At 41.1% G+C, this 19976-nt stretch overlaps 1 non-coding gene across 1 annotated transcript; it reads right to left on the minus strand.

Moving 5' to 3' along the window:
* Positions 1–9321: 9321 nt before the first annotated feature.
* trnat-cgu (transfer RNA threonine (anticodon CGU)) lies at positions 9322–9393 on the minus strand. The gene has a single exon. It is a non-coding gene; the product is annotated as a tRNA-Thr (tRNA).
* Positions 9394–19976: the final 10583 nt, after the last annotated feature.

The raw sequence follows: 19976 nt of genomic DNA on the forward strand, positions 1-19976 counted from the left end.
AGTTTCTTGACTAGTTTCTCTGGGATGATAGTGTTAAAAGCTGAGCTGAAGTCGATGAATAGTAGTCTTGTGTATGTGTTCTTTTTGTCCAGATGGGATAGGGCCGTGTGTGTGGCAATGGAGATTGCGTCATCTGTGGATCTGTTGGACCGGTAGGCAAACTGGTATGGGTCCACTGTGTTTGGGATGGTGTCCTTGATGTGCTTCATGACCAGCCTCTCGAAGCACTTCATGATGACAGGTGTTAGTGCCACTGGTCGGTAGTCATTAAGACATGTCACTGTGGTTTTCTTTGGTATTGGGAAGATGGTGGTTGTCTTGAAGCAGGTGGGGACTACGGCTTGGGCCAGAGACATGTTGAAAATGTCTGTGAATACACCCGCCAGTTGATTGGCGCAGGCTCTGAGGACGCGACTGGGTATGCCATCGGGTCCTGCAGCCTTGCGTGTGTTCACTTTTAGCAGAGATCTCCTCACCTCGTCTGCAGACAGTGAGAGCAGCTGCTCAGCTGTGGAGGGTGCAGTTCTGATGACTGGTTCTGTGTTGCTGGCTTCAAACCGAGCATAGAAGGTGTTGAGCTTGTTAGGCATGGAGGCATCATGGGCAGGTGCACAGATGTTCTTCCTCTTGTAGTCTGTGAGGGCCTGTATACCTTGCCACATGCGCCTTGGGTCATTAGTGGTGAAGTGTTCCTCTAATTCCTGTTTGAGCGTGTTTTTTGCATGTTTAATACCATTGTTAAGATTGATCCTGGCTGACCTTAGTTCTGATTTATTGCCCGATTTGAATGCTGCATCCCTTGCTTTGATTAGGGTGCGAACCTCACTGCTCATCCATGGTTTCTGGTTAGGAAAGGTTCTTATTTCTTTTGTGAGTGTGACATCGTCAGCACATTTCCTGATGTAGCTAGTGACTGACGATGCATATTCCTGTATGTCGGTGTATGATCCCTGTGTGGCTGCCTCTTTAAACACATTCCAGTCAGTGCATTCAAAACAGTCCTGCAGGACCGATTCAGCTCCTTCAGGCCACACTTTCACTGTCCGGAGCGCTGGTTTCCCGCGCCTGTGCAGCTGTCTGTATGCCGGGAGGAGAAACAGAGTGATGTGGTCTGAGTTTCCACAGTGGGGGAGGGGTACTGCCTTGTAAGCGTTCTGAATCTTGGTGTAAACATGGTCCAGAGTGTTTTCTCCTCTCGTTGGGAAGGAGACATGCTGATGGTATTTTGGGAGAACGTATTTGAGTTTTGTTTGATTGAAGTCACCCGCGATGATAAAGGTTGCGTCGGGATGTGCAGATCCCTGTTTGTTTATTGCAGTGTGCAGTACCTCTAGCGCTTCTTTGCCATTAGCGTCAGGGGGGATGTAGACGGCGGTGATTATAACAGTTGTAAATTCCCTCGGCAGATAGAAGGGGCGGCACTTGATCATTAAAAATTCCAGGGCAGGTGAGCAGTGTTTCGTGATGGTAGATACATTGTTGCACCACGCGTTGTTAATAAAAAATGCACACTCCCCCACCCCTGGTTTTAACGGATTCTGTAGTTCTGTCCACGCGGAAGGCAGAAAATCCGTCTAGGTGTATTGCCGAGTCCGTAATACTGTCTGTTAGCCATGTTTCAGTAAAAATAAAAGCGCAGCATTCTTTAATTTTTGGGCTGAAGGGAGTTCAACAACATTATTAAATGGACTGACATCATAATCTGACAAGATACATTGTTTAGGGGAGACTTGACCACCCACTGTCCCCCTGGTAACGTGAAGATCATTGTCCCTTGGCTTACCTAAACCAGAATCACTTGGGTCTCCGGGGGGGGATCGGTGTATGGTACAAAGTCTTAAAAACAGAACATTTTTGAATTGTTTATAAAAAACAACCAATATCCCTTGGATTTCCCAAACACGAAGTTGGAGCAAGTATACTAACTCCATACCCTCAAACTACAAAAGGCCTGTGGCGTAGACAGGGTAAACAGCAGCATCATGTGACATAGCAGCTCGGAGGTGTGATGAGCCCAGTTTAAATTACTCAACCCCATCCTGAAGTACGGATGTTTTCCTTTGGCCTGGAATCCAGGACTGATCACCTGACCCTAACAACTGCCGGAGCATTTGTGTGAACAGTAACCTGGGCTAGCTATTCACCAGTATCTTCAGTACCCTATTACTGGCAGCTTACCAAACTCAGTGTCCTGAATAGGAGTCAGATCGACTTCATATGAAGCTGGCACATATCTGACCACATATGCACTCAACACACACTTTAAATGAACAGAAAAATAGTGACCTGTGTCTTTGATTTCTAAAAATCAATAGGCTCTATTTTGAACAAATGACAAATATACAAACTTTCAAAGTGGGGTAAGAGGTACAGTCCACAACTGATTTTTTTTAGTGTACTCGGAAAGTATAAGCGGTTTGAAAATACTTACATAAATTATTTTAGGAAGACTGTGTTGGTTTTTGTATCATTTGTGTTTGTATTGACTCTTATTGAGATCTCCAGTCACCTGCCCTTATAGATGCCTCTTTTGCTTATGTGTTGTTAGAAATTGAGCTCGCCTGTGTGCCTGCTTCTAGGGTTTTTTTAAAAAAGGAATAGGTTGGTTTTCTATTTGTTTTGTCCCCTTGCCCAGTAACAGTCTACTACATGGGGGATTCTGGGTCCTCTCTCCATACAGTATGTCTCCTTTTGCATTGTTTCCAGACCTGGGCTGATTTGAGTTTTTCATGGTAATGGATTACAAGGGTAGGTCTGACAGAAGTGAATGTGGTGGATCTGCCATCTGCCCAGGCAGGAAGGTAGATACAGTATATGTAAACAGGTTTTAGCATTAATGTTTTGCATACAATCACCCTTTCCAAAAGGTGAGATAACCAGAGAAAAAAGGACACAGCTTTTCTAGGGACTTTTTTTCCCTACAGTATTTATGGTTCCGATGGGTTTTAACTCTTTGTGGAGATAAGCTATTTTTATCTTTTCTTTGGTGTAGGTTCATGAATGCATGGGCTTTCTTTTCTTCCATGTCTTGTTCCTTTGTTCAGTTGTTTTGAATTCTTTCTGTTTTGTCCCCTTATTTTTGTGCTGGTGCTAGAATTTCTGCTGGCTTTTCCATGTTTTTCCCTTTTGCTCTTTGATTTAATTTTTTCCTGTCACCCATTTTTCCTTATTTATCTCAATCTGATATTTTCCCCTTCTCCTCAGCTGTTGAGTCTCTTGCACTTTCTTACCTGTTATCAGTATTGTCTGATGTTGGATTGCATTTTAAGTTCCTTATTTTTTAGTAATCCTGTTATTTTTTTCCACTGTTATTCTCATCTTTTATTGTACTATTGCTGTTATTGCAGTCTTCCCACAGTTTATTTTATTCTTAAACAACATACTAAATAATATAAGAATACATGTTGTGCTCATCTCTTGCCTGCCACTTGCACTCCTGATACTGTCTTCAAATAATTCCAATATTTTAGAGCTCTATATTTTCAAGCCTTGAAGACCCAGGGTTGTTTTTTAAAGTCTTTGAATGTGATGTGCTAACTACTGTCTACAATAACAATAACATACATAAATTACCAATAACATGCATATAAAAAATAGCCCATAAATCAAGTATGAAGTAAGGAAATGGCTGCAGCTATGAATCAGAATTTTAATATATTGGTTTTGTAGTTGGGGGGTTGCATTCGGATGGTAGTACTTGGAACTTGTTAGACAAGGGGTGTGAAGAATCGTTACAGATGGATTTTGCTGTACGCAAAACAAGTGAACAATAGACGGACATAATTTCACAAGACATGCCCAGTTTGTTCTTGAAATTTCCAAACCACACATCAGAGTGAAAATTAAAACAAATTGAAGGAAGGACCGATAGGAGAAGATCAACAACGAATCATTAACATTACAATGCTTAAGTTGCCTTTATAATAAAGACAATTTTGTCCTTTTGTGAGGATCATGTCCACATTGGACCTGTTTTTTTAAGTAGTTTTGAAATTTCACTTAGGGTTCAGAACATTTCACAACTACTATTTTTTTTCTACCACCTCAGCTGAATCTCCCCCCCTTTAGGTTTGGGTGGTGGTATGGGGTTTTTCCAGAAACCTGTTATCATTTCTTTGATGTTGGGCACATTTGTCTTCAGGAAGTTTTCTTCACACCTCCTATCATACTCATCTGACATGTCCATAGCTACACTCATTTATTTGCAGCAGACAAACAATGACAGAGTCGTCTGCAAATGTTATTAAGTGTCTGGAGTGGTGAGAGCTCTTGAGAGTGTTTGCTTATAGGACAAAGAGTAAGGGAGACAAAATGCATCCTTGGGGGAACCAGTAAAACAATACTTGTTGGATAATACATTGTTGACTCTCACACTCCAAGTCTGTTTGGAAATCAGTAACCCCTCTGATGACGTTATGATCAAAACCAAAGTTTGATAATAGCTTTGCTGCCTGTACTTTAGGTCAAATGCAATTGCATACAGAGGAGGAAGTATAGCACAACAAAAATAACACACTTCTAAATCTACCACATCACGGAAAAAAACTAGAAAATCACTTCTAAAACCACAGGAGTACACAAACAACACAAGCTAGAACGCCACATAGACAATAATCTGTAGCAGAACATCTGCTTATGTTGTATTTTCTTTGTGAATGTTTTTGGATGTTGTATTGGCCTTGGCAACTCTGTGATTTAACAGTCATGGTAATAAAGCATTTTGAATCTCTATGTGAGTGGAACCTGTTGAATATTAGTTCAGATGGCTAGCTGCATCAGCAGGTGTAGGCTGCAAAGGATCAAGTAATAGTTTAATTCCATGCTGAAAAGAGAAGAAAGAAAACACAACATTTTGGCTGTGGAGCCTTCTTCAAGGGTTACAGCTGCATGCTCCAAGCTGCTTGCTCCTGTAAGGAATTAACAACTTAAAGATTAAGTTAAATGATAAATAGGCCTCACCCTGTACATAGGGAGTTATGGGACATGTTGTGTTTAGAAGGGATTTATAAGTAAAAAGTAAAGCCTGAAATAAACAAACTGCGCCATGTGAGACCAAGGTAAGGAATGTTTGTTACTATTTGTTTTGTCTGGTTATTTAAACCATTCCGTCTATTTCACACTTAACCAATTTTGAATTAGAAAGACTACAAGCTGTGCAAACTTCCAAGTCTGTAAGGGTGTATGATGTAGATCATTCACAAGAGCACACGGCTGCCTGTTATTATTGTAAGAACTGTAGTTCACTACTGTTCTTTTGACTCTTGAGCTTGCATCATACAGCCGTTGGAGTGCATTTCAAACCTAAGAGATATCCAACTCATTCAACCTGTCAGACAAATGTTAAATGGGTTGTGACTTTTGGCAAAGTTTTTTGCAACATTTATTTGTTTCATGAATACCATTCATCTCTATAACAACTTTCCTGTCCCCTGAACATATGTTTTAAGTTGCTTGATCCCATTGGGTGCAACTTTTCCATTGTATTCATAATGTGTTGTTTGCATTAGGAGTGTGTTAAAGAATCAAAAAAGAAGCCTGCTTCTTCTATTGCTTCTGATCTTATACAGTGGTCAGAATCTCTCATCCAAAAGCTTATGAGTGGAAAAAAATGTAGTACAGATGCACAATCCATTAGAAACCATTTAAAGAGCATAAGGATTTTCATCACATGGACTTGTTCGACTGTTGAGGATTTATGTTTTGGTGGCGGATCAATTAAAGGACAACAACCAGAAACACTATCTTCGGTCTTTCCAGAGTTGTAAGTAGTTATTCCAAGTTTATTAACTTGTCTCTGTTTTTCTATGTACTTTTCAATAGCCACTGATGTTATTTACAACAGTTAATTCTTCAAAAATTGCATCTTTTTGGACAAATCGTAAAGGATTGGCACAGTAGGCAGAGGGGTGGCTCTGTGACTCAGGATCTGCAGTGGTGGTTGGAAGGTTGCTGGTTCAAATCCCATGGTTGGCAGAGGAATCCTACTCTGTTGGGCTCCTGAGCAAGGCCCCTAACTCCAAGTGCTCCAGGGGTGCTGTACAATAGCTGACCCTGTCCTCTGACCACAAGCTTCTCTCCCTGTCTGTGTGTCTCATGGAGAGCAAGCTGAGGTATGCAAAATTTTGTGTGTTACAAAAGTTCTTTTGTGAGTTGATCTCCACTAGCTGGTGGTTGTGACAGTGACATAATGCTGTTTTGTGATTGATGCTATATCAAAATATAGGGCCCGTATAATTAAACACAGAACTAAAATCATTTAATGGACTTGTACATCTGTTGCACTTCTACACTATTAACATCCATTGGCGTTGAATTTCAATTATGTTTCCACTTCATTCAGATATGTTCTCTATTTTTCAGATTGTTGGCAATGCCACATGTTAAAGGAGGACAGAGGAGTAGGAGGCCAGACCTGTGGTCAAGGGCTGGTGGAGTAGGGAATGAGATCAAAGAATTTCTGAAGTTTTCTAAGCTAGAAAAAAAAAATTAGGTGGCATGACAATATGTGGTCAACACTGTCAAACAGAGTCCTTGGAGAGGATTGCTCCAGCAATAGGAAATGGTTATCAGTGATCTGGCATGAAGACAGAAAAAAAGTAAGAATCCAAGTGCTTAGGGCGCAGAAGGAGGTGAGTATTGGTAAGGATTCCAAACCAGATGACAGTACACAATCTATAGTCAATATTTCAAGTCAAAGTGAGGGACATAGTTTGGAAGGCAACACAGAGCTCAGAAGTTCATCAGAAGATACAGAAGATGCATAGGCTGCACACGGCAGCACAGACAGTGGTGACATGTTTGAAGGAGAAAAAAATCTGTGTAGAATCAGAAAAAAAGCCTGAAGAGCACAGTGAACATTCCCAGGGGGCAAGCTTGCCTGGGACGTCACCTCAGGATAAAGGGGGATTAAGAAAGATTATGTCTGTGCCTAAAACTTTCCAAGTATGTCTGAAGGCTGAACAATGGAGAAAAATACCACCTCTAAAAGGTACATCTAAACTAAGATGACCATGGACCCATATCTTATATAGCGAGTTCAGGAAGATAAATCCTTGCTGCCCAATAGCCTTCAAATACCAATACATCAGGAAAGAGAACAGCAGAAAAAAAAACTTTCTTATGATTAAAGCAGTCTGTACTTTCAGTTCCTACCTTCAGTACCTTCAATTCAGTACTTTCAGTTCTTGTAATGTAAAATACATAATAACAACAAGACACAAACCAATGGGCAATGATGACATCACAATTGATGTTGTACGTGTAGGGAAAATACAACACAGTGAAAGGGAAACAAAATTTCGACAGACACGTCAGCCTTATCATTCAAAGATTGCCCGTACCCTCACAAAAGGAATTAGCAATGTGTACTACAGGCCGCTGAGCAGAACTCCGCTTGCTGAAATTGCAGCAGGCAATTTATCTAAGGCTCACAAGCAAGTATTAAACACTTAAGCATTTACTATTCGAATACCACACTTCGTCAAAACACTGCCGCTTCTTAAGCTAATAAGTAACGGTTTTTGAGCACGCATTGTATTGTTAATGCTTATATTAAAAAAGCATAAATTCAAATAATGGAATTTGGACTGAACAAAGTAGTCCAGCCCCTTTACAACATTACATACCCACTGACTAAAGCTTAAAACTACAGCAGCAGGAGTAACAATAATGGCAACAACATGTTTGGAGTTCGGCATTTCATTTATTCTGCGGAAACATCGTATCGGAATGAACTGCCCGAGATAAAAATAGTAATTGCGGCTTCAGATCGTTTTTACAGACCATTGCGTTGTTCTGTTCATGCTGACTACACGCTTTAGATTTGTCATTTACTGCAAGCGTTGCTTTTCCAGGCTTTTCTGAAATTCCTCGCATTTGAGCCAGCACTAAAACATTTCATTCCCGTCGCTGAATACATCGTGGAAACGGTATTTGCAACGTAATGCTGTCACACATGAAACCTTCTTGTTATTCGGCTCTGAGGTTTGAAAATGAAAATAAAACGGGGGTCACTTCATAGGCTTGAAAGAAGTCCAAGCAGCATAAAAACCCGCGAATTCTCACAAATTGCATTGTGCTGCACCTTTCTTCTGCTGCTTTTATAAATCAGCGTTAAACATTTGAATGCATACCTTACTGCTGCTAATCACATTCACGTGTTTAAGAAGCTTTTTTCTGTCCGTTATGTTTTTGCTAAGTAGTTTCTCCGTTTTCCTCGTACTGTGATTGTCAGCGAGCACAAGAAGACTGAAACAGTGTAAAGGCAGGTAAAAAAGACAGGGTAAAACGCCTGATTGTCGGGAGTGGGATTTGAACCCGTGCCTCTATTTGGAGAGCGAAACACAAAGCTTAAAAGACACGAACCTGTGAATTTGCTGTTTTAAACCGCTCGACTATCCTGAAGAAATGGGTGCTGATTGCACCCGTTGCATCCGATTTTCCTTAACTTTAGGACGATTGATACGACTGGACGAACACAATTTGTGGCGTTTAGCATGACATGGAAAACGGTACCGGAGCATTCGGGTCCGGACTACCAGACTCAGAAACAGTTTTTACCCCCGCACTATCAAACTATTAAACTCCCAGCCTCTCTCACTCTCACCTCTCACCTATGATCTGAACCTCATAGTGCCTTCTTTCTTACCAAAAACCCAAACACACATTGAAAATCTACCTCTCCCATACATGTCAAAAGCTCACTCCCCATCATTTCTATCCCTTTATTTCATTCTTTTGATGCATGTTTTTGCACATAACCTGTTACCTTTTTGTTGTTTTGCATACTGCCTGTTGTTGTTTTTTGCACATCGGCTGTTGTCTCTGTCTTTCTTTTGTTATACAATTGTATTGTTGTTGTGTTTTTTTCTTTGTACTACTTATGTCCGAGAGCTAGCTAAATAGCATTTCGTTATACCATATACCTGTGTATGAGTATAATGACAATAAACTTGGACTTGAACTTGAACTTGACATAGTCTTGCAGGCAGTATATTATTTTATCATTTACTTGTTTAAAAAAACACGGTCTTCTCGTTCCTAAGTCAGATTTTTAGTGCTTTCGAACGTTACTTCCAACCTGGACTGACAACTCACCCGTGGAGTGGGGGGGCTGTACCAAGCGCACGTTCCTTCCCAATGCTGAGGCGATCATTCGGAAGATGGGTGTGAAGAGAGACAAGCTTTGTCGACTAAGAAACAAGGCAGGATATGCAAGAATACTAACCACTGGCGACAGTTATGTTCTCTTACTATTGAGACTCCTACATTGCGAGTTTTTTGAAGACATTGAAACTGAAGGAAAGCGGAGACAAATGAAACAGACACGGGTGGGGATTGAACCCACGATCTTCAGTTTACGAGAGAGACGCCTTACCACTTGGCCACCACGCCATCAAATAAAGATGTGAATAATTTTGTTCAAATTATTTTTTTCTGAATCTGGTTTACATCGCCTGGAGGCAGCAACAACAATAAAAGGGATACTTAACAAGGAGATACACTGTAGCAGTGCGACTCCAACAGATGCTCCTGAAGAGACTGGAGGTTTAAGCCAACTCTTTAGAGCGCTGGGCCGCGTTACTCTCAACAGCTCTTGTTGTTTGACCTAGTGGTTTTATAACGCGTGGAAACGACCGCAACTTCGTTTTCTGAGATGCTTTCTCTCACGTGGTGAAATCTCGACCTCTTTGGCATCTCTGGCTATAGTTCTTCTGTAGAGCAGGCTTTCACACCTCTGCTTATAGTGCCCTTGAAGTCATTTTATTTTTACAGGAAGACGCATTCCCTAACGATCTCTCCTGTTTTAGAAATGCTTCATAAGGCGTGTTTGATTCAACGGACAAACAGTATACTAATTGTACAATGCAGATTTATGCGGCATTCGTACTGGATTTGAGTGGGATTCTGAAATACTTCTTGCAAAGGTATTCAGACTTTCTTGAACCTATAATAAAAACACGGACCTGAAACTCCCTAGCTTCCAATCTCTGATGTTGCTGTCCTTAAACTCGGACGTGATGTTCTGCAGACGTGTGCATAATGTCCTGTTTTCTTACAGTGTACACATTTTGCTGTTCACGCTCCGCATTCATCTGCTTTGTGCATTGTTAGTCCGCACCTGTAACATGTAATGTCAGCCGTCCCCTGTTCTTCTACAGTATATCTCTAGCATGACTGCGTCCTGCTGCTCGGCTTTTGTTTGTAAAGTTTGAGCGAGCGCCCCGTTCAGTGTCACTTTGTCACTGTGGTCAGAAAGCATTCTTGATTCTGCTTGAGCTGCTTCATGAATTCTAGCGACTGTAAGAGCTCTTTCTAAAGTCAGCCCTTCCTCCTGCAGCAATTTATAGTCTCTTATGTGCACATTTTTCCACAAGTTGATCTCTTAACATGTCAGTTTCCAATACTCCAAAGTCACAAGATTTAGCCAGTCCTCTTAGTGCAGTCACAAAAGCATCAACAGATTCGTCCTGAGACTAAGTTCTCTGCCTAAATTTATGCCGTTCCAAAACCACATTTCTCTGCGGTGTAAAGTAAGCGTCTAAGGCAGCTACAGTCTGTTCATATGTACCTTTTTCAACAGGGAGGTTGGCGAAAATCCGCTGCACGGGCACCCAGATACAGTGCAGTAATGTAGCACGTCTCACGGCATCCGGAGCTTCTGTAGATCCACTGGCTATTTAAAAAAATCTGTACGACTCCATCCATATCTTGTATTCCGCATACAAATCCGGAGCTCCGAGTTTCAGTAGAAGCGGTAGAAAAAGCTGGGCATAAGCAAAGCTTCTCGGCGCGGCTGCCATATCTTCCATGGCGCAAGCTAAACGAAAAGTCCGAAAATTCAAAAGTTCGTTTCTACCAGCAAGAGAACTAAAATCTGCAGTGTTCTGCTCGCTTTGAGTCCGTCAAGCACTCATCTCTCGTCGCCATAAATGTTGTGTATCTTAATAAAGAGACGTTTTTATATTATTTTAACTATTTTGTTAACTACACAGATCACGCCCTTACACCATATATTCCCGCCTTCTACTCTCTCGTTCTGTTGTCTCGCGATGTCTACTCACTATACTACATTTAGCATGACTTCTTGTTGCAGTTGAGCTCAAAGCTGGAGATGATCTCCATATTCTACCGCACTAACTAGTCCGAAACGTAGTACACAGTACACACTTTTTAAGCGAAGTCAGGTTGTTAAAAAATTAAACCAGCGCCCTGTCACAGAAACGTACCCCGGTCTCCCGCGCAACAAGCGGGGGTACTCAGCACTATACTAACGAGGAGCGCTTGTCTGCAGCTGAGCGTCAGCTTTGTTTACTGTCAGCAGTCATTTCCTCATTTCCAAAGACTTTTTCACCTGCTCTCAGCTTTTAAAGACGGTCATAAACGCTCAAGAAGTAATTCATGTCAGTTTGAAGTCTGTTTCTGTTGTCTCAGCTCTTGATAAAGAAAAGCCGTGCGTGGGAGACTCCCTCTCTGAAGAAGTTTGCCGTCACCCTGCGAGGGAGAAGAGCCATCAATCACCGAGGCAACCACTGAGACAGTTAACATTAAACACGTGAAATGCGAGATGTTGTGATTTTTTTCTCGCTTAAGGCTTCTATCGTTTCTACTATAACGAGAAAGACCTCTTTATTAGAAGTGATATTTTAACAAACGTCTCCAGGGTTAATTGCGACCTGAACGCAACGCCTTAAACCACCAGCCATCTTGCCTGTGGTACTTATAATGAAGTATATATTTTATTTCTTTCTACTCGTTGATAAGAAAAAAGTGAAATCATGTAATTAGGGAAATGTCTTTTTTTCATGGGGAAAACTAGCCCGAGCAAATGTAAAGTTTAGAGCAGCGCTCAATAAAAATGATCAGAAACCGAAAGCGCTTCTTATACGGATCAGTATATTCCGATACCACTGGTTCTGCAGAAGAAATAAGAAAAGCCGAACTCAAAGCACTGTGTTGCCATTACGGCTACTCCATCTGCAGCTGCTTTAAGATTACTCACACTGTGTTGCCATTAAGGCTACCTAGTTAAAAAAAAAACTTATCGTCACCTTTTTGAACGTGATTATTAGACACCCGTTAAATCTCCACCGAGGTTTCTTGAGAGATCGTTCAGCGAGCGAGTAATAAAAAACTACTTCGCTTCCAACCTCTGCTGTCGCTGTAAACTCGGACGTGATGTTCTGCAGATGTGCAGTGTGCCTTTCCTCTTGTCTTATTCAAGAGTACTCACTGTGTGAGCTCCTCACTGCGTGTTCTGTACTCTACTGTGATTTAATTTAAATGATTACGTGGAGTAGAGTGACAAGATCTACTTGAACATTTTCGGTTTGTGAAATGAAACACTACCCAGTGGGCAAAAGACGTATAATATACGTCTATTAAACGCATACCTTAGACGTCTAAATGTGGTCTACAATTCGTCTAGAATGAAATTCTAATATACGTCTAAAGTTATACGTCAATTATACGTCTATGTTTAGACGTTCATTATACATAAATGGTTGGAGTTCTATTATACGGATAAATTTAGAGGACTATTATACACATATGGTTGGAGTTCCGGATAACTTTAGAGGTCTATTATACGGATAACTTTAGAGGACTATTATACGTATATGGTTAGAAGTCTATTATACGTATAACTTTAGAGGTCTATTATACGTATATGGTTAGAGGTCTATTATACGTATAACTTTAGAGGTCTATTATACGTATATGGTTAGAGGTCTATTATACGGATAACTTTAGAGGTCTATTATACGTATATGGGTAGAGGTCTATTATACGTATATGGGTAGAGGTCTATTATACATCAAAGATAGATTTTATAGGTGTAGAAACAAGTAAACCAAGCCAATGATTAGGTTTAGAAATTTATTCTGAAAATACACATTCACACCTGAAACATATGTATTTCAAATTATACATTGTATACAATCAATCAACAATCAACATATGGGCAATAATCATAAAAAACACAACTAGTCTTAAACTTCAGCTAATTCTGGTAACATGGCAATATACAGTATAGTAATGACAAACACAAAACTAATTACATTAACACACTAACTCAAAACCACATTTTGATTCAAATATACATTTTAAAATGTACAACTTCTATATTTCCAAGAAAAAAAAATATTACAATGGAAGTTAAGACGATTTTTGTCCACTATTTGCAAACCCTGTCTAATTGTCCTAACAGTTAGAACCAAAAACCTATTATTTTCAGTGTCCAGATCTCCTGCCCCCCTGCCTTGCATATGCATTCTTCAAGTAACACATTGCGTGCTCCTTTATTTCTTTTTCTGTTGATGTAGGGTGGGACTTCAGCACCGCAGCTAGGAGAAAATTATATAATATTACTTCCCAAATAAATGATGATTAATATCTTCTTTAGTATAATCTAAACAATGAACGGTTTACTAAGCTCAAAGCTGAAATAAATGTATAAAATTTGGCTTGCATCATAGCAGTTGAGCAATAAAGTCTGTCCTAATTAAAGAGTACCCAAAGTTTGAAAGTACAACATAGAATAAGAATAAGAGAAACGGCAAAACGATTTTGTGTCATCTTCCCCATTCACACTATTTTATGTGCCATTTTTTTGCTTATTCACGTACTATTTTAATCAAAATAATATTAAGAAAGATCTGTATGTATTCAGATAGTATTATTATTGTTCATACTTACTCGTCAAAAGAGGATTGCTGAGATATTTGCGGATATACTTCTACGTTTGAAAAACGTGTCCAAAATGGTGACCAACGAATACTAGCAATGCATTGTGGTATATAACCGGAAAATATGCTGGGTTCGATATTTTCTCAACGTATGCGTTTATTAATGTTGTCGATATTATGGTTGAAATTTAACATTGATAATACATCGCGGCTATGTGCCCCCTGCTATGAGCTGATGTGCAATTTTAACGCATGCAGTTAGTAAGGATCGGTCACTGTTATTATATACAGTATAATGACATTATGGAATAGGATGGGGACAGGCCTGGCATCACGGGGGGAGGGGGGAATGTCGCCCCTTCAGTTTTGGGCAAAAAGATTTACCTAACTTAATTTGCGCCCTAAAAAAATAGTTGTACTTTGTCAATGGTCAGACAACACTAAATGACACGAACAGTCACTCAGTCTGTTTGATGGGCAGGAGGGCTATCCGTCCAGGAACTGCACATATCAGTGTCGTTATTGAGTGTCAACATTACGATCCTGTTTGCTCAGGTGGACCGATTCCTTGCAGTAGTTTATCATTATACTTAAAATCGTTATATAACTAGGACTAGTTATAGCAGTCTGTGCTTTCTGTTGGTTTTACAACATTTTTTTCTTAACGATTCAGAACATCCATGTAGCTGCAAAAATGAACGCTTATGGTACTTTTCGCTCCAGGCAATACAAACCGTGAGAGTGACGAAAAATGTGAAACTGAACTTCATCGCAAATACCAGATTGCTAGTCGTTATCTTCTATCATGAAGCACTAATCAATGGCATAGCTGCGAGATTTCATTTGGGTAGCTGCACCGTACAGCTCCGTTTCAACCGAAATATCACCCCCCCTCAGAATTTCAGACGCCCCCCTACAGATTTTTCCCCGGGCACCGCGCACTGATGGGGGACGGGGTGTCCAGGAAATGGTATCAACTTTTGTCAAGAAAAAAAAAATAGAAACTCTATAGGCACTCAAACATTTTACTGTTTTTTTTCGGGCAGGTGGCAAGACCCCCTCAGCAAAACCCTTGTATGCCAAGCTGTGGGCATTGATTCGTCGAATATACATATATTTACGGCGAAAATATGGCTATACGTATATATACGTCGCCTCGACGTATAATCAACGTCTAATTGCAACCGTAAAATCAACGACATGAATAAACGCATATATAACGTCGAAAACACATCTAACACAGTGCCTGAGGCTTTTTACTGTATGTATCGTGTGTACCGCAACTAGGAGTATACGGCACTCTGCACAGTGTACGAAGTAAATTATTTTCGCAGTAATTAATTTATTATGCAAAGGAACAAGTAATAGGTTTATTCCATGCTGAAAAAAAGAAGAAAGAGAACACTACGTTTCGGCCGTGGAGCCTTCTTCAGGTGTGAGAGAGACAGGGCAGTAGGCAAAGGTAAAGTAGCGGGAGAACAAAGGTTGGGAGGGAGGAGGAGTGAGAGGCGGGAGCAGGGGACAGAAAGAGAGGCCAATCAAGAGGTGTGAAGTCAGAATGGGTGCAGAGAGGTGTGAAATGAAACTTCCAATGAATGGAGAAAATTTAAAAGAACAGTAGTCTGTCGTTAAGGGAAGGGAGAAGGTGTGATCCTAGCTGCAGAATAATTTTAGTTTCGGTGGTCTTTCTGATGTATGAGTTTGGAAAACCGTCTTTGAGAACACAGACGGAGAGATTAGAGTGGTCGTGGCCGTCAGAGGTGAAATGAGAAACAATGGGCTCGGAGAGATCTTTAATCTTTACAGCCCTGACGTGTTCTCTGAAACGGTCTCCGAGTCTCCTTCCTGTTTCTCCAATGTAGATGGCTGGGCATTTACTGCAAGAGATACAGTAAATAAGGTTGCTGGAAGTACAAGATGCTGTCTGGGTGATCCGGAATTGTCCTGAGGGGCCTTGAATGAGTGTGGTGGTGGCTGTGTATTTGCAGGTGATACAGCGAGCTCTGTTGCAAGGGAAAGTGCCTGGTGTGGATGGTTGTTGAGGGCGGTCAAGGGAGCTGTGAACAAGGAGGTTACGCAGATTAGGTGGTCGGCGATATGAGATGATAGGGCGATCAGAAAAGAGGGCCCCAATGGAGGGATCATCCTGTAGGATGGAAAAGTTGTGGTTAATGGTCCTGGGGATAGGAAGTGTGTTAGGGTGGTAAGGAAGCACCAGAGGAATGCGGTTGTTACGGCGGGAGTTCCTGATCAGGTTGATGGTCCGGGGGGTGTTTTTGGCTCGGGCAAGGGCCCTGTCAATCACACTGCTGGGGTATCCTCTGTTGATGAAAAATGAGTACATTTCGAGGGCTTGGTTCTCGAAGTCGATGTCGTCGCTGCATAATCGTCGTAACCTAAGGAACTGTGAAAAAGGAAGAGAGTTTTTAGTGTGGTTGGGGTGAAATGAGCTGTACAGGAGGTAGCTGTGTGAATCCGTGGGTTTGTAATAAACTGAAGTGGACAGTCGGGGGTAGTTGATAGACAAGTGGATGTCTAGAAACGGAAGAGTAGTGGAAGATATGTTAATCGTATTTTTGAGGGACGGGTGGAAGTTGGTGAAATGGTGCAGGAAGAACTCAAGCTGATCGTTGGAGCATGTGGCGGCACCGACGCAGTCATCAATATATCGTTTGTAGAGGTCAGGGACATAGCCAGTGTAGGAAGCGAAGAAGCGTTCTTCTACCCAGCCGACAAAAATGTTGGCATAGCTGGGTCCCATTCTGGTGCCCATGGCAACTCCACTGACCTGTTGGTAAAAAAGATTATTGAAAGAGAATGCGTTCAGTGTGAGGACGAATTCTGCAAGGCGTACCAGGGTGTGGGTGGGTGGATCAAGCACTGTGCGTTTGTCCAGCATGTGCTTGAGTGCTGTAAGGCCGTCATTATGGGGAATGACGGTGTACAGAGATGTGATGTCCATGGTAAAAATGTAGCATTCGGTACCCTGAAATTGGAAATCATTAAAAAGTTGGAGCGCGTGGTTGGTGTCTTTGATGTATGAGGGAAGATCTTCAACCAGCGGTCTCATGAGGCTGTCGAGAAAGGCTGAGATGTAAGTAGTTGGACAGTTACATGCTGATACGATGGGGCGTCCAGGGGTGTCCGGTTTGTGGATTTTGGGGAGGAGGTAAAATTGAGATACCTGTGGATGTTCCATGATGAGCCGGTTTGCCTCCTGGGGGAGCTCATTACTGCTGATAAGAAGAGAAATGGTGGATACCACTTCCTTTTGGTAGTCAGTGGTAGGGTCCTGTTGGAGAGGGAGGTAGGCAGAAGACCACCGAAACTAAAATTATTCTGCAGCTAGGATCACACCTTCTCCCTTCCCTTAACGACAGACTACTGTTCTTTTAAATTTTCTCCATTCATTGGAAGTTTCATTTCACACCTCTCTGCACCCATTCTGACTTCACACCTCTTGATTGGCCTCTCTTTCTGTCCCCTGCTCCCGCCTCTCACTCCTCCTCCCTCCCAACCTTTGTTCTCCCGCTACTTTACCTTTGCCTACTGCCCTGTCTCTCTCACACCTGAAGAAGGCTCCACGGCCGAAACGTTGTGTTCTCTTTCTTCTTTTTTTCAGCATGGAATAAACCTATTACTTGTTCCTTTGCAGCCTACGCATGCTGACGCAGCTACCCACCTGAGCTACTACTGTATATGTTGTTGTTTTTTGTGCTGAATTATTTTTTTTTTAAATCTTAATTACTCGGATAAGACAATAAGACTAGTGTTGATAAGATGATTGTTGAGCAGGCATCTGAACACACAGAATGAAAGTTTCATTCCTGCTCAGTGGCTTTTCTGGTTCTCCTTTTAGTTTAATTTAGCTTTTTATATTTGCAGAGGAAATGTTTAATATGTTGTTAATCTGATTTATTTACTACCCATTGAATGTACTGTATCACTTTGAATTAACCTTTTAAATAAAGCTTTACTTTTCATTGATCTGGTAAAAGTCATTTTCCTGGTCAGTAATAAAATAGTGAAAATGACAGTAGAATCTTGCACAACAATGTATCAAGCTAAGATTGTTTTCCTCTCTAGCAATTTAGAATGATGTTTTAGAGTAGTACAGCTGTGAGCTTTTGAAAGGACGTACATTGTGTTTCCACATCATACTTCCTGATACAAATAATGTTTCCATGATGATAGAACTTCACAGATCCAGCAGCTTGGTAAAGAAGTATATTAATACTGTAGCCAGATGATGAATATCAAGGTATTGAGTGCTCAGTGCTTTGGGTTTAACTTCCCTGGCTGAAGAAAGCATAGTGCTGGTAAGAGATCAGTGTCTTCACATCCCCTCTCCAGGGAGAAAATCCTGCAGCAGTGGTGTTGCGGTGGAGGGAGGGGATAGAAAAGAGGTGCGCAGCACCCTCTGTAGCCAGAGAGCTGTTATTAGCAGGGAAGCAGAAGTACGAGGTTAGAATTTGACCTCCACCTAAACTTATCTGAATAACATTATATACAGATGCAGCCACTCAGAACACACAGTTTTTCTTCCAGTAAAAGTTGTGTGGTGCCTTATGCAATTCACTGGCCAAAGACGATCAATAGGTTGCACTTAAATGTTAGTGAAACATTTACTTAATTAATTCTGTTTCTCTACTGTGCATGTTTGAATCTACTTAATATTGAATATTAATATGGAATTTTACAACTAAGGCTAAATTTTGGTAGCTGAAAATAAAAACAGAAGTACTATATAGCACAATTTTGTTTTGATTTGAACCAATGTTTGCATCTCAATAATCCATTCATCCTTGAAAGAAGCAAAGACAGATGTGTTTTGAATCTCACAATGATCCTGTTCTCAATCCAAAAGAAAGGTTTAATGTGATCCCACTAGAAAAAAAGTCAATTTCCATCTGAAATGATGTCCCTTCAAACAATTTGTAATATCTCTAGAAGTTTATACAGTAGAAGCCTGGTTAATTGCTTAAATTTAAGCTAATCAGGACTATGGGAATGAGATTTGATTTTGAACTGGGATTTAAATAAATAGGAACACTGCACTCCATTGTGCTTTTTGTATGACAAAAGGTGGGATTCCTGTGTTTTTGATAACTCAGTTGTTAGAGCGGAAGAATATAGTGGGAACAGTGAGGAATCCTTCGGTCTCTGGTTTGAATCTGGCTGGAAGAAAGGTGTTTTTTATTTTCTTTAATCAAAAAGTGAAAATTTGTCATTCACTTAGACGTCCAACGAAAGCTGAGTGAAAGGTGAAAAGCCTCCTGTTCTGAATTCTCCTCACGTTTTCTGGGCTTGTAGACTCCTCACTCTTCCTAAAAGTGCTGCAGATAAAGGTAGTTGTCGGGAGTTCAGTTCAGTGGTAGAGCACATGCCACTCATGTATGAGGCTGTTTCCATTCAGCGGGGTCATCACCCTGGATTTCTTCCTAAACGCGATATCTTTCCTTACTCGTGTGTGAATTTCAGCGCGACACATACACATTTATCTGTTTTATAGAGATTCTATTTTAAATCAGTTAAAACGAAAGAAGCACTAATTAAATACATGTAGAAAACACATCTATCTAATTGACAAAAAGGGGCGATGTATTACTAGTAGTGGAGCTGAGCTCTCAGTAGTGCAGTTGATGTTGTTAAATCACTTATTATGTTTTTAAACCACTATACTAAGCACTGGCATGGTGGTGTGTGCAATCCTACCCAACCTTTCTATCGACTGTATGAGTCTCCTGTTCCATCTCCAAATCTTTCCACACATTTCGCCTGTTTCACCACCGTTATCATTAGACTATAGCCACTTGTTACGATCCCTGCCTCTCGGCAACGAAAGAGGCAGAAGAAGGCGTAGCCTTAGTTCATCAGTCCACCTATCACGGTACGCGTTCACCACCACACCTCCGTCTCATCTGGTATTTAAGCATTAGTCTTTCCCTACCTCCTCGCTCAGTATTGGTTTCCCTTTCGAGCTTCTTAGTTGCGCTACGCCTTCAACCTCCTTGTACTGTTCTGGTTCCGACTTTGTTTTTTTCCCTTTTACTACGTCTATTGGATTACGGCTCGGCTTCGGTTGCTTTCTTCTAGTTTGGTTCACTGGCTTCCCTTGGATTCTCGGCTCTCCCCTTCGTCTACGGTTTTGGATTACGGTTTGGCTTTGGCTACTCCCTCTCGGTTTGGATTCCCTTGGATTCTCGGCTCTCCCCTTCATCTACGGTTTTGGATTACGGTTTGGCTTTGGCTACTCCCTCTCGGTTTGGATCACTGGCTTCCCTTGGATTC

This window comes from Atractosteus spatula, chromosome 10 (genome assembly GCF_055471065.1).
Source record: "Atractosteus spatula isolate fAtrSpa1 chromosome 10, fAtrSpa1.hap1, whole genome shotgun sequence".
In the NCBI taxonomy this organism is placed as follows: domain Eukaryota; kingdom Metazoa; phylum Chordata; class Actinopteri; order Semionotiformes; family Lepisosteidae; genus Atractosteus; species Atractosteus spatula.